The following is a 14,149-nucleotide window of genomic DNA, read 5'->3' as shown; positions in this document are numbered from 1 at the left end:
AGTCAGCCCAGGACAGGCAGCCAGCCCATGAGTTGAGGAAATCACTATCTAGGCTTCTCAGTAGCACATTCACAGTAAAATGTTTGGGAAGCTCTGATATATTTTCTGCTCTCATGGAGTGAAAAACATGTTTGTTTGGACGGCAGACTTTTCAACATATCTATGAAACGAAAATTCATTCACCCAGGAACTCTTATTTTTAGGTCAAAATAGTTTTGTTGTATCTCCAAGCAGAGATTTCACTCATAAGTTACCAGAGCTTTAGGAAATACGGCATTAAGTGCAGAAAGAACACATCACTACAGAGATTCATGATTCTATCACCTGAACTACATGAATCAGGATAAGTTTATTCCGAGTAAACAAGTTACGTACACAAGTTACAAACATATGGCTGTTCACAAAATGACTTTAATATACTCTGCAGCATTTGTGAACAATGGCCAACTGTAGCATCTACTCATAAAAACTGAGTTAGTAATCTTGCCGTGGAAAACAAAGGCCTTAATGTTGTGAAGTTGTCAAAGTGATACAATATTGTGCATACAGGGTTAGCAATGGCATTGCAGAACTATTTATGTAAATGTGTACAGTGTTGATACATAATTTCTGGTTTTGAAAATTTAGGAACTGCCAGTCATGTGATCTTACGCCTCATCCTCAGCCAGTGGTGCAGCCCATCCTGGACACCCAGTCAGTGGTCAGAGTTATTTAAATGAGCAGATTTGGGAACTTTCCAAAGAAACGAGTTCATTTGTGTCCTAAACTTCTTCTTCTACTGGTGTTGGTCGTTACTGGTGTAAATATTTTTAAGAGGTGTTTGTGGAGGCACATGGTCCCACCTGCTCTGGGTGGTGGCATTGTGACATGAAGGAGGGTCACAGGTTGAGTTTCTCAGAAAGCAGGTGCAGACATGAAGATTAGCGTACAAGTGCGTTTTTTTTTTTTAAGGCGTGCCCTGAGGATCAAACCTGTGCAGAGGAGAAGGGCGCATAATTGAACAGGGGAAGAAGTTCATCTGTGATGCTGGCCCGAAGGTTTCCTCTGCTGGCCCGGCATGGAGCTCTGGACTAGCGGGTGCACCAGCACCGGTCGCCGGGTGGTGGGCACAGGCCACGCTTCTTGCTGACGCATCAGGCAGTCCCTGGACGTGGGCCTCTGGACGCCCAGGAGACACGCCCCGGGCCCAGGAAGCTCCCTGCCGCTGAGATCATTCCTGAAGGGACTGACAGCTGAGGTCTGCTGACGGCACTCGCAGCAGCTGGGACAAAAAGCCCTGCATTGGAGGGGGGTCTGGGCAGCGATTCAGTGTCTGCTACAGAAGCCATAAAGGGGGCCTTGCAGAGCGAGATTTGAGTGTTTGGAAAAAGAAAAAAGTGTGATGTTACATGGCTTTAGGTTTCTTGGCATTGTCCCACTGTTACCAGCTTCACATGGCTTCCCTGGGGCCTGTGACGTGGGGTCTGGAACCCATCCAGCATCTGCCCCCCTCGCAGGTCGGTGAGGCGCGGTGTTTCCTCGCTTCCCAGGACCCCTGTGTCCCTCGTCCCCAGACATTTCATCGGGGAAGACCGCCCATCATTATTCTCAGTCTTAGTCATCTGGAGACCCTGTTCTTTTGATTCTCTAACTCTAAAATGTACTTCTCTCTGACTTATTCAAGAACAACAGTGACCTCAGATTGGGCATTCACTATGTAGCAAGACTTGTGTATGAGTTTTACTTACATTTATTTGAATCCTCATGGCAAGCAGTGAGGTTGCCATTGCTATTTATTTTGTATAAATGAGCAAACAAGGGGTTAAATTACAGGCCCAGGGTCACAAAGCTAGTAAGTAGTGAAGTTGTTTTTAATCTATCTAGTCTTTCCATTGCACTTGCACCAGAACATTAAGGATGAATTTGAATGACTGCAAGTCACCAGGAATGAATTCTTGCTCTCAGGGGGCTGACAAGGTTGTTCAAATCATAGTGAAATGGTTATGAGTCCAGATTTGAGCTTCTATCCCTATTTGACCTCATACTTGTTTTGTCTTTAAGAAAGCTAGTTACCTCTCAGTGCTATAAAAAAGAACAACAATTATAGCTACTATCTAGGATGATTATAAAGAATAAAAAATACATGCCATGCCAAGTAGTTAGTATAGAATACATAGCATAGCCTGGTACAGCCCTAATTCTGAGCAAATGGCATTTTCTCATTATGAAACTTATTATGAGAGAATTTATTTGTTCTCTCAATTCCCCAGAAACCTCTGTAAACAATGATACACTCAAGTCTATATAACAAGTTTTGAAAACTCAGATGTCTTTATGAGAGTCTGACAGATAAAATGAGCAAAGCTGACCGTGTGTTTGACATGTAGGAGTAGTGGGGTTTGTGGAAAAGTGTGGAGCACCTGCCCTCTCCAAGTGGAGTACAGCTGGTTAGTACAGATGGGCATAAAGGCTCTGTGTTGCCGATCCTCTGATTTTAGTCAAGCTAAAGCTGAAATCTGCATTTTCATGAGAAATTTTCCCATTTAAAAATGTTGAAAACTAGTTCAGTTTCTAAAAGTGTATTATTCTTAACTTCTAAGTGTGAGACAAAGCACACCTGTGACCCAGATTCAGGCCTTGGCCCAATGGTATGTTACCCATTTTATTATAGCTTATTCAAGCTTTGACATCATCTTTCATTCAATAGGTATTTGCTGAGTTGTGACCATGAGAGACTTTGCCCTTAGAGTAGGAGATACAACATTCCCAAGAAAGATGAGGTCCATATGTCTTATGGAATTAGGGATCTTGTTTTCTTCAGGTAAATTCCTAGGAGTGGAATTTCTTGGTCAAATGATATTTCTACTTTTAGTCTTTTTTAAGGAACCTCCATGTTGCTTTCCACAGTGGTTGAACTAATTTACATTCCCACCAGCAGTGTAGGAGGGTTCCCCTTTCTCTGCATCCTCACCAGCATTTGTTGCTTATTGCATTTTGGATAGTGGTCATTCTAAGTGTGTGAGGTGATATCTCATTGTGGTTTTAATTTGCATTTCCCTGATGATTAGTGATGTGGAGCATCTTTACATGTGCCTGTTGGCCATCTGAATTTCTTCTTTGGGGAAGTGTCTGGTCATTCATTTTTTAATTGGATTATTTGTTTTTTGGGTGTCCAGGCGTATGAGTTCTTTATGTATTTTGGATGTCAACCCCTTATCAGATGAGTCATTTATGAATGTGTCCTCCCATCATACTCTAGGGTGCTTTTTTGTTCTGCTGATGGTGCCCTTTGTGTACAGAAGCTTTTTAGAGGTCCTCATCCTTCTGGACGTTCCTTCATGGCATCGGTGTGTCTCACACTAGTTTGTGTATATGGGAGGAGGGGAGGCATGTCCTATGACTAGTGCATTTTCACGAAGTCATGAAGTGAATCATGTGTAGGGCAGGGCCTCATATTTCATAATAAATCTCTCTCTTATTTAGTCCTAATGCAAAATTCCTCCATAGTTGATATGGAAAGCACACATCCTAACATTTAAAATTTCATAATATATATTTTTCTAAATCTGTGACTTGAGAGTTTATCTTCTTCACTGCCTAGAGGTACAACTAAGAAAATGATTATGAATCCTTTTCAGTTGGCTTAAGAAATTCATATCACCATTTTTGTGTAGTTCCTAGAGAAAGTGCAGGGTTATTTTTCTTCTTGATGAATGATCTACAGAAAACGAAGAGCAATAAAATCTGCTGTTGTAAACAAAAAAATTATGAAAGAATTTAATGGATTATATTGTATATGGAAAATAACCAAATATTAAAAAGTGTAGCTCAGACCCACAAAAATATAGTTAACTGGTTTTTTTTTCCTTTTTTTACAAAGGTGCAAAGGCAGTTCAACCAAGAAAGTACTGTCATTGCAACAGGTGGTGCTGGAACAATTGGCTGGTCACATGCAAAATATTGAACTTAGGCACAGACCTTACACCTTTCACAAAAATTAAATCAAAATGGATCCTATGCATACATGGAAAATGAAAAACTTTAAAACTTCTAGAAAAACACATAGGAGAAAATCTAGGTCATGTTTGATGAGTTTTTAGATACAACACCAAAGTATGATCAGGAAACAAAAGGATAGGCTGGACTGCGCTCGTTTCCTTGAGCTGCTGTAATAAACAGCCACAGAGCAAATGGCTCAAGGCGACAGCAATTTATTCTCTCACATTTCTGAGAACTAGAAGTCCAAAGTTAAAGTGCTGGCAGATGTGTGCTCCTTCTGAAGACTTGGGAGGCATCCCTCTTAGCCTCTTAGCCTCCCGTAGCAACTGGCCCTCCTTGGTGCTTCCGGCTTGTGGATGCACTACTCCAGTCGCCTCCATCGTCAGGTGACCTTTCCCTGTGTTTCTATCCCCACCTCTCGCTCTCCTTTCTTTTACAGAGAAACCAGTCATTGGATCTGATGTCCTCCCTAACCAGCAAGACCCAGTGTTAACTTAATTACACATGCTGAAACTGTTTGTATTTAGGGTCATATTCCCAAGTTTGGGGGTTTGGAATTGGGTGTATCTTTTTGGGGGAACATCATTTAACCCACAATATGAACTGTATTAAAACTCTTAAATTCTGCTCTGCAAAAGACACTTAAAAAGAATGAAAAGATAAGCCTCAGATTTGGAAAAATGTTTTACAACACAAGTATCTAACAAAAAACTTGTATCCCAAATATTAAAAAATTCTCACTCAACAATAAGAAAACAAATAGCTCAATTGAAAATGGGCAAAAGAAATATGAACTAACACCCCTCCAAAAAAGATATACTGATGCTAAATAAGCATATGAAAAGGTGATCAATATTATTTTTTCATTATATAAATGTAAACTTAAACAATGATAAGATGCAATACTACTACACATCTATTAGAATGGCTAAAATTTAAAAAAAACTGAAAACACCAATTGTGAAGACATGGAGCAACAGGAATCCTCATTCATTGATACTGAGAATGCAAATTGACACTGTCACTTTGAAAGACGCTTTGGCAATTTCTTATAAAGCTAAACGTTCTCTTACCACACCATCTAGAAATAGTGCTCCTTGATATTTACATGTCTTATTGGAAAGGTAATGTCTACACAAAAACCTATGTGTGAAAATTGTTTCTGCTTTGTTAATTATCATTAAAACTCTGGAAGCAACAAAAAGTTCCTTCAATAGGTAAATAGACAAAATGTTGTATGTCCATACAATGGAATACTATTCAGTAATAAAAACAAATGAGTTAACAAGCTATGAAAAGATGTGAGTGAATTTTAAATGCTTATTGCTAAGTGACAGAAGCCAGTCGAAAAGAGTACATATTGCATGATAACGTTTATATGACATACTGGAAAAGGCCAAATTACAGAGACAAGTAGAAAGATGTGTGATTGTCAGGGATCTGGGAGAGAAAGTTGAGTAGATGTAACACAGGGGAATTTTTAGGGCAGAAAATCTATTCTGTATGATCCTGTAAGAGTGGGTGATATTCTGCAATTGTTATAATCCTCTAGTACTTCACAAGAAGCAAAATGAGTGAGCCTTGATGTCTGCAAATAAAAAAAAATCATCTAGGAGGTTAGGGGAACTCGCGATGGAATGCACACTGTGACAAAAGAAATCTAACCATGTTAGTAATGTATGAAACTTCACTGAAAGAGACAGTATGGAAAGGTGCTGACCAAAGCAAACCTTCCAAATGAGGCAAAAGGAAATGCCCATGACACTGTATCTGCTGGATAGTTGCTGTCCACGGGGCATGTGTTAGCAGCTCTGGTGCTGCTCGATGTGTCTCCCAGAACTGAGCAGTTAAATGAATGGCAAATGGTGCATATTAGGTTTCTCATTGCTAGGGTGAGAGGCTATAGACAGATGGGAGAGAAAGCTGTGTTGCCCATGGGTAACACATTAGTGTTCGAGACCTCAATAGGAACTTATGTTTAGATTAATATAATACAGATGGGTATTTTATATTTATAGATATGTGTATATGCAAAGGTTAATACACACACACACACACACACACACACACACACACACACACATCTTTGCTCTGTCAACTTACAGAGGCTAGAAGTGCTACCAAGTAGCAACAAGCACACCTAACACTCTAGTACTAGTTTCTAATACCATTCTCCAGTCAACGGACTTTGGAGAAATAGTTGATTTTAGGGTACTGTTAGGAAATACACAAGCTGAAACTGGAGCATCTTGTAGTGCCATAATTTAAAGAATTGCTCAGAAATAAAAATAAAATACAACCATGGAAATCTGCCAAAAGGGTATAGGGCCAATTGAAAGAGCTCTCAGTGGTCAAAGCCATAACAATTGGCGCCACATAATAAGGAGAGTAGTATTGGATTACAACCAAAGTATAAAATAAATATCCATGAGTCTATACTGATATAAATGATTGTTTTTTAATAATTAAAAAATGTAAAAATGTATATTGAGGCACATATAATAAAATGCACAAATCTTAGTGTACAGATTGATGAGTTTTGACATGTGTGTACAACTCAGGTAACCATCACCCAGATCAAGATATCAAATACTCCTACTAATTTTTTTCCCTTTGCCTATTTCATCCATCTTCCCACCCTGTCTCCCCTCTAACCACCAGTCGGTTCTCTGTGGTTGGGGTCTATTTTGGTTCTGTTTGTTTATTCATTTGTTTTATAGATTGTACATGAGAGTGAAATCATAGGGCATTTATCTTTCTCTGACTTATTTCACTTAGCATAGTACCTCTATGGTCACCCATGTTGGCACAAATGGCAAGATTCCATTATTTTTATGGCTGTGTGATATTCCATTGTATATATGTACCACATCTTTTTTGATCCATTCATCTATCAATAGCCATTCATCAAAATCCATTCATCAAAGGCTGTTTCCATATTTTGGCTATTGTAAATAATGTTGTGATAAACATGGGAGTGTAGTGATTTTTGTTTTCTTCAGGTAAATCCCCAGAAGAAATTGCTGGGTTGTATGGTATTTCTATTTTTGGTTTTTTGGGAAACCTCCATACTGCTTTCCGTAATGACTGTACCAATTTGCAAATTCCACCAGCAGTGCACCAGGGTTCCTTTTTCTCCATGTCCTTGCCAACCTTTCTTACTTGTTATCTTGTTGATATTGGCCATCCTGACTGGTGTGAGGTGATACCTCATTGTGGTTTTGATTTGTATTTCCCTGATGATTAGTGATTTGAAGCATTGGTTCATGTGACTGTTGGCCATGGGTATGTCTTTTTTGGAAAAATGTCTATTCAGATCCTCTGCCCACTTTTTAATTGGATTATTTGTTTTTTGCTGTTGAACTGTATGAGATCTTTATATATTTAGTCTATCAGCCCCTTATCAGACACGTCATTTGCAAATATGTTCACCCATTCAGTAGGTTGCCTTTTCATTTTGTTGATGGTTTTCTTTGCTGCACAGAAGACTTTTAATTTGATATAGTCCTACTTTTTAATTTCTTCTTTTGTTTCCCTTGCCTGGGGAGATATCTCCAGAAAACAATTACTAATGCTAATGTTCGAGAATTTACTGCCTGTGTTTCTTCTTGGAGTTTTATGGTTTCAAGTCTTATATTTAGGTCTTAATCCATTTCAAATTTATTTTTGTGTGTGGTGTAAGTGATTCAGTTTCATTCTTTTGCATGTAGCTGTCCAGTTTCCCCAGCACCAGTTATTGAAGAGACTGCCTTTCCCCATTGTATATTCTGGCCTCCTTTGTCATATATTAATTGGCCATATAGGTATGAGTTTATTTCTGGGCTCCCTATTCTGTTCCATTGGTCTATGTATATAAATAACTTATTGAATAAATAAATAATTGGGGGTGAATAGACAAATCTCCCATGCATAACATCCTGCTCCTTAAGTGTATCATGCTCACAGTAACTTTCTTCCAAAGCTTATAATATGAAGAGGGAGAAAAGGTAGCTTTATAGAAGAGAAAACTAATACTACCTCAACCAGGAGATCCAGGTCAACATCAACAGTGATAAATCATGTTAATAATATATACCTCTGATAGAGTGTGATGGTCTGTGGTCTTCCTCCCAAAATCTACAGTCCCAAGTCTATTCCTGATATGAACTCACACAAATCCCAATTGAGTGACATCCTATAAAATATCTGACTAATTACTCTTCAAAACTATCACGGTCCTCAAAAGCAAGGAAAGCCTAAAACATTGTCACAGTCAAGAGGAATCTAAGAGTGAATGATGACCAAATGTAATGTGCTGTTGTGGGTGGGATCTTGGGCAAGAAAAAGGATGTTAAGTAAAATCCAAGGAAATCTGGATAAAGTGTAGACTTCAATTAACAATAATATATCAATATAGGTTCATTAAATTATAACAAAGATCCAGTACTCATGTAAGATGTTGATAATAGGGGAAACTGGATATAGAATAGGTGGGAACTGCCTTTTCAACCTTAATGTAAGTCTAAATATATTCTGAAATAAAGTATGTTTTAAAAGTTTTTAAATGTTTCAAAAACATACTTAGAGAAGAGTCATGCTTAAGTGTAAGAACGGAAGCTGTATGGTGAAATCTAATCCCACTTTCCTTATTTATTTTCAGCTAGAAATCATTGTTCAGTGACTCAGAGCACTTAAAGATTTACTGATGAAAAAAACCTCTCTCCAGAGGCATGATGAGAGGGTTCCAGGCACGTGGGGTGAGTGAGATGATCTGAGTTTGAGTTGTATTCTGATTCAGTATGACTGGGAAAATTGCATATCATCTCTGAGTCTCAGTATCCTTAGCTATAAAATGGGTCTACACTTGCACTGATGTCATAGAAGTAGCGTTCTGATGTAATGAAATAACATACATAGTGTGCTCAGTGCAATTCACACTGGCACACAGAAGCCCCAAACAAATGGTAACTGCTGTTAATATGGCAAAGGGTGGAACAACGGGCATAGTAATAAAGGGCATGGGCTCTGCAGATATCCTGGCTTTTGACCACAGTCCCTCCCTTTCCTAGTATCTTTATAGGTCTCCCATCAATGAGCATCTTCCCCAACTCCACCCCTGCACTCCCAACTCCCAGTTTCAATACCAGTTTGGCCTCCCTTTGCAGTCAGTTTCCATGGGTGCAGCATCTTCTCATTCTGAAGCAGATTGATGTGTGAGTGACGGGAGGTGCTATCTCTGTCCTGGCATCTGGTTCCTTGAGACAAGAGAAGAAGACCCAAAGTGGATATGATGAGCCCAGTTGATAAGGCCACACGTTTCGATTGCACAAACCCAGGTGTGAGTCCTATTTCTGACCCTTACCAATTGCACGACCCTTAGAGAGCATTCTAAACCTCAGTTTTCTTAATACTACTTCCCAGCGTTGTTGTGAGTATGAAATTGGGCCAATACAAGTGAAGTGAAGTGCTTCACAGAGTGCCTGGCACATGGTAGGCTTCAGTGAAAATTAGTCTTCACTATTATTAACAACACACATATTGAATGCATTCTTTAAATTCTGAAATGAATTATTCCAAGGACTAATTCATAAATTTATTTTGGAATTTTGAAGGATTTAGATCAAAAGTTTCTATTCTTATGGTGGAAAACTCCCTAATATGAGAAGTAGTATTAACAGAATGCAAACCACTGACTCATACAGACTTGGTGGGGGCCTGGGAAAGAAAGAGCTGAGTTTTAGGATCAGCGCTATTAGGGGTCCATTGTGCTAGCTTGGGCAAGTTTGAATTTGTTTCCTAAACTGGTAAAATGGGGCTCCTCCTTCCATCCCTGGGTTTCACTAGACTTCAGCAGATAGAATCTCTCCCTGCACATAAATAAGGAAACAAACGACATCCTTGAGTCTTCCATTATCTTGCCTCCCCACCCATATCACTCAGCGTTTGTTGTTCAGCCATGATTGACGTGCTCTGATGTACGGAACAGTTACGGCAAACATTTCTTCCCAGTCTCCTGTTGTGTTTGCTTATTTCTCAGAATATAGAGGATGTCCCTAAATATCTAAAATCGTTTAAGTAACATTTACCCTACTGCACCTAGAAAGATTGTTAAAAACAAAAACCAGTGCAAAACTACTTCCCTTCCATGTTGCAGAACTTTGTATTCATGAGGATGTACGATCATTTTTTTTAGCATTAGCGTTCATTGAATACATGCTGTGTAGCAGACAACGTGCTAAACACTTAATGTGCATTAATCCTTGAAATGAACATATGAGGAAGGTGGCATTATAATCCTTGCTTTACAGGTAAACAATATGCTTAGAGAGATTAATAACTTTCCAAAGTCAAACACCTCAAAAATTGTGAGCTAGGTTTCAAACCAAGGTGTCTTTGACTATGGAACTGTCACTTACAGCCACTTGGCTTCTGGAGATGCTGGAAATAAGGAAGGACAGTAAAACAACCACCACCTCCCCCTGAAAATAAAAAAAAATTAAAACCAGACAGAGGTCTTTATAATAAGAGCTCACTGAATACAGTGATGGTTTTTAGCTGAACATACATAATTAATTTCCTCTCAAATCAATTTAACATCTAAATAATGCAGCAACAGCTAATGGGTTCTCAGCTGGCCAAACTTTAAGAGATATATTGCCCCATATACTCATCATAAAGAATAAAAACGGACGACCTGCCTGGTTGCATAACATTGTTGTACAACATAAATAAAAGATCCTCTTGTTTCGGCGATTGTTCTGTACTGTTCTAAGTTTTGCTAACTCAGACTTCCTTCTAATCTAACAGATGCCAGCAGTTTAAAAGCAGTTCAAGAATCCTTATTTATATCTGACGTTCAGCTTTGAATAAAATGGGCCAAGCAAATGCAGAGGGAGGGGTGGGGGGAAATGCATAACTTAAAAATGGAATTTATTTCCAGCTTCTAAACACAGATTTCCAATAAACATCCACTTAGAGAACCATTTCATTAAGCTAACTGCAGTTGAAAACAAGTTTCTTTGAGCATTTTATTTTCTAAAATGAATCATTACTTTCTATGTTTTGGCTTGAAAGTCTTTTCCCCCCAATTGTGTAATTTTGTATGTGTCACTCAAATTGCTTGTGTTTCTGGAGAATTGTTCCAAGATGTTCATGCTTTGCGATGAGACTCTTACTATGGTGGCAGGAGTTTGGAGATGCTCCCAAACCACTAAGGTGCACTGCCTTGTTCTTTAAAAAGCTGCAGAAGGTCTTGACTTCCTCGTTCCAATTAAAGTTTAGCAGCCCCTTCAGGCTGATTTGGGGAGTGGCTGCAATGGACTTGTAATAAATGGAATGGATGGCTATGGCCTTGGGAAGGGGCAGGGGAAATGAAAACTAGGGCTTCTGAAGCTCTTTTCCATCTGTGGCTTGGTAGAGAATCCAGGTATGTGCACACCCATTCTTACCCACTTCACTCTCAGGGGGAGAACTAATGGCATGTGAGGAAAATTGAAGCAAGGCGCCAGAGGGAAGAATTTCAATATTCAGATTCCATGTGTGTAAATAACACTTAAGAATAATGCTCTCGAATGTCAATTCATCCCAGTTGAATTTGGCTTTGGTGTCTTTCTTTTTTGTTGTTAAACAGTCAAACTGAGAAAATATTCTACTCAACTTGCTAAAAGATGGTTATGGTTCATAAGCATAGGAGACGCCCAGTTAAGAAGCTTTGTTTTATCTTATGAAGAAACTCTCGGTGTAGTAGCTATGTATTCATCTTACCATTCAAAAGATCAGATACAATAATGATTATTGTAATGAGCAAATCCTAGAGACATTTATTGAACACTTTATGTCGGAAGGGTGCTAAGATACTAAAAGTAAATTCAATCATATTGAATTCATGGCAGACATAAAAATGAGTATTATTATCGTTAACAGCTTAACTAGTATTTGTGGACTGCTTTCCACATACCAGACAATATATTAACCACATTACGTGGTTCTATCCCTTGATCTTCACCAGTAGGTACTATAATTATCTCCATTTACAGATGAGAAAACTGAAAGGTGTAGTAATGTCCCCAAATCTCAAGGCTACCTAAAATCTTAACTTAAGTAGTGTAACTCCAAAGTTAATGCTTTTAAGCACTAGGCTATACTTTCTTTCTCCTGTTTTCTTACTGTTTGCAGGTAAAGTAACAGGCTTACAGAGGTTATGTCTCTTATCAAGATACCACGGTTGTTAATTGGCAGACTTAGAATTCAAACACAGGTTTCTCTGGTGTGTAACTGAGAGTACTAGTGGAATTAGGCATGGAATTGGTGAAAGGCCTCTGCAATAATGATGTGCAGCAGAAAACTAAAGGTTAGAGGGCAGTAACCACTGTCTTCAGCCTTTGACTTCCTGGGAAGGACTGTGCACATGCGCTCTAGGCCCTAAGGAGCCGTGGGAATGCCCGATTCCTTCCCATGCTCCATTGTGCTATTCCTTTCGTTATGCCTAAAGTTATGGGATTTTGCCTTCATTTTGTGAGTAAAACACAGATGCCTTTTAGACCCTGTGCACGTGTGTGTCTTCCCTTGTGATGTGCGTCTTTTCTCAAAACCGAACACTGTGCCGCCCTTGCTGTAGAGAGGCCAGAATGGGTCTTTCCCGTCGTGTTTGTTTTAATTCCCTGATCTTTTTTCCTTGCATGTCTCTCTCTTTTCCAGGGTCAGTTTCCAAGGTATGGATCATTTCCTCATTATTTCAATTTTTGTATTCAACATTAAAAGGCTATTGTTATTACTGAGGATAACAGCTATTATTTATTTCATGCCTATATGACACTTGCACTTAATTTCTGCTATATTTAATCTTCAGTACAACTCTGCAAGGTAAATATCATTATCCCTGTTTTAGAGATGAGAAAACTTAGGTTTAGGGAGGCTAAACAACTTGTCTTGCATGACACTGCCAATTAATTAAAAAATTAACAACTATTACTTATTGAGGACCCGAGACAGAGTTTTATCCCAGTCTGTATTGTTCTGAGTTGGATACTCATTCAACTGTATTGATGCTGTCTTTCCTCCTTGGAGTTAAGAAGCTGTAATTATTGGGTTACTGGTTTGTCACTATAATTAAGGAGCACATAAATAAGACTAACCAGGAAGGCAGACATGAGGTCTCTGTTCATTCTATGTGAGAACATTGTGGAACATTCAGGAGTCCCTGCAGTCATTTCCTTTAAGGTGTTGTCATTACTGTCTTATTTCATGGTAGGTAGAGCAAGATAAGTTGCCAGTATTGACCCAGGCAGATAACCTGCCTTATCTTAATGCTACAGGGTCGATTATTAAAAGGGTAGAAGTCCTTGCATGCACTTGAGGTGACTTAAGTTTAAAGTGGCTCTGGACAGAAACAAACCCAATGATCACTGAAGACTGGGGGACAGGAATTTCTGTACCTCAGCAGAACCTCCTTCTCCAAGAGACACAGCTCCCCAATTTAAAGACCACGAAGTGTGGGTAGTGGAGGTTGACTTCACTTCCAGGTCCAAGAGATAAATAGTTGATCCCATTCTAATGAATAAAACAACCACATTTCCATGGCTAGAGATTCACTGTGGGTCGGACATCTGGACTGAGCTGGAACCCACTAATCACTGAGTTACTGAGAAAAGGTGTTCTTTTCCAGCTAAAGTTGTAAGGCTATTAGGAGATAAGCCTGATTTCCTAGTTGCCAATTTTGCCACTTCTTGGAGAGAACCTGCAGATGGAGCCAGCAAGGATACAGAATGGAGAGCTGGGGAATTCTGATTTCATCATTCGAGTGTGTACTGCCCGCTGTTCCTAAAGGGAGCACTTTACAGGTTTTTCCATTATGTGAACTAATACATTTTCTTTTCCCCCAACTAAAGTCAGTTTTAGTTGGGTTGCTGTCATTTGCAACTAAAATTCCCCTGCGTAATCCAGCAAATCAGCAAAAATACATGGGGAAATGTTCCATTGTATATTTTTTTATCAGTCAAGCTGTACCTCATGATTAAGAGGATCTACAAGCAAGCTGAGGTCTAGAAAACACATCTCTGTTGTTTCTGTTCACATCCAGACAGAAACAGCATGTTAAAATACAAACATTTCCTACTGTTAATACGCACACACTCACACATGCATATATATGTAAATAAACCATCATGCAAAGCTGCACGATCATTCAGTTAAC

This window comes from Manis pentadactyla, chromosome 13, assembly GCF_030020395.1.
Source record: "Manis pentadactyla isolate mManPen7 chromosome 13, mManPen7.hap1, whole genome shotgun sequence".
Classification (NCBI taxonomy): domain Eukaryota; kingdom Metazoa; phylum Chordata; class Mammalia; order Pholidota; family Manidae; genus Manis; species Manis pentadactyla.
This window is presented reverse-complemented; position numbering follows the sequence as displayed.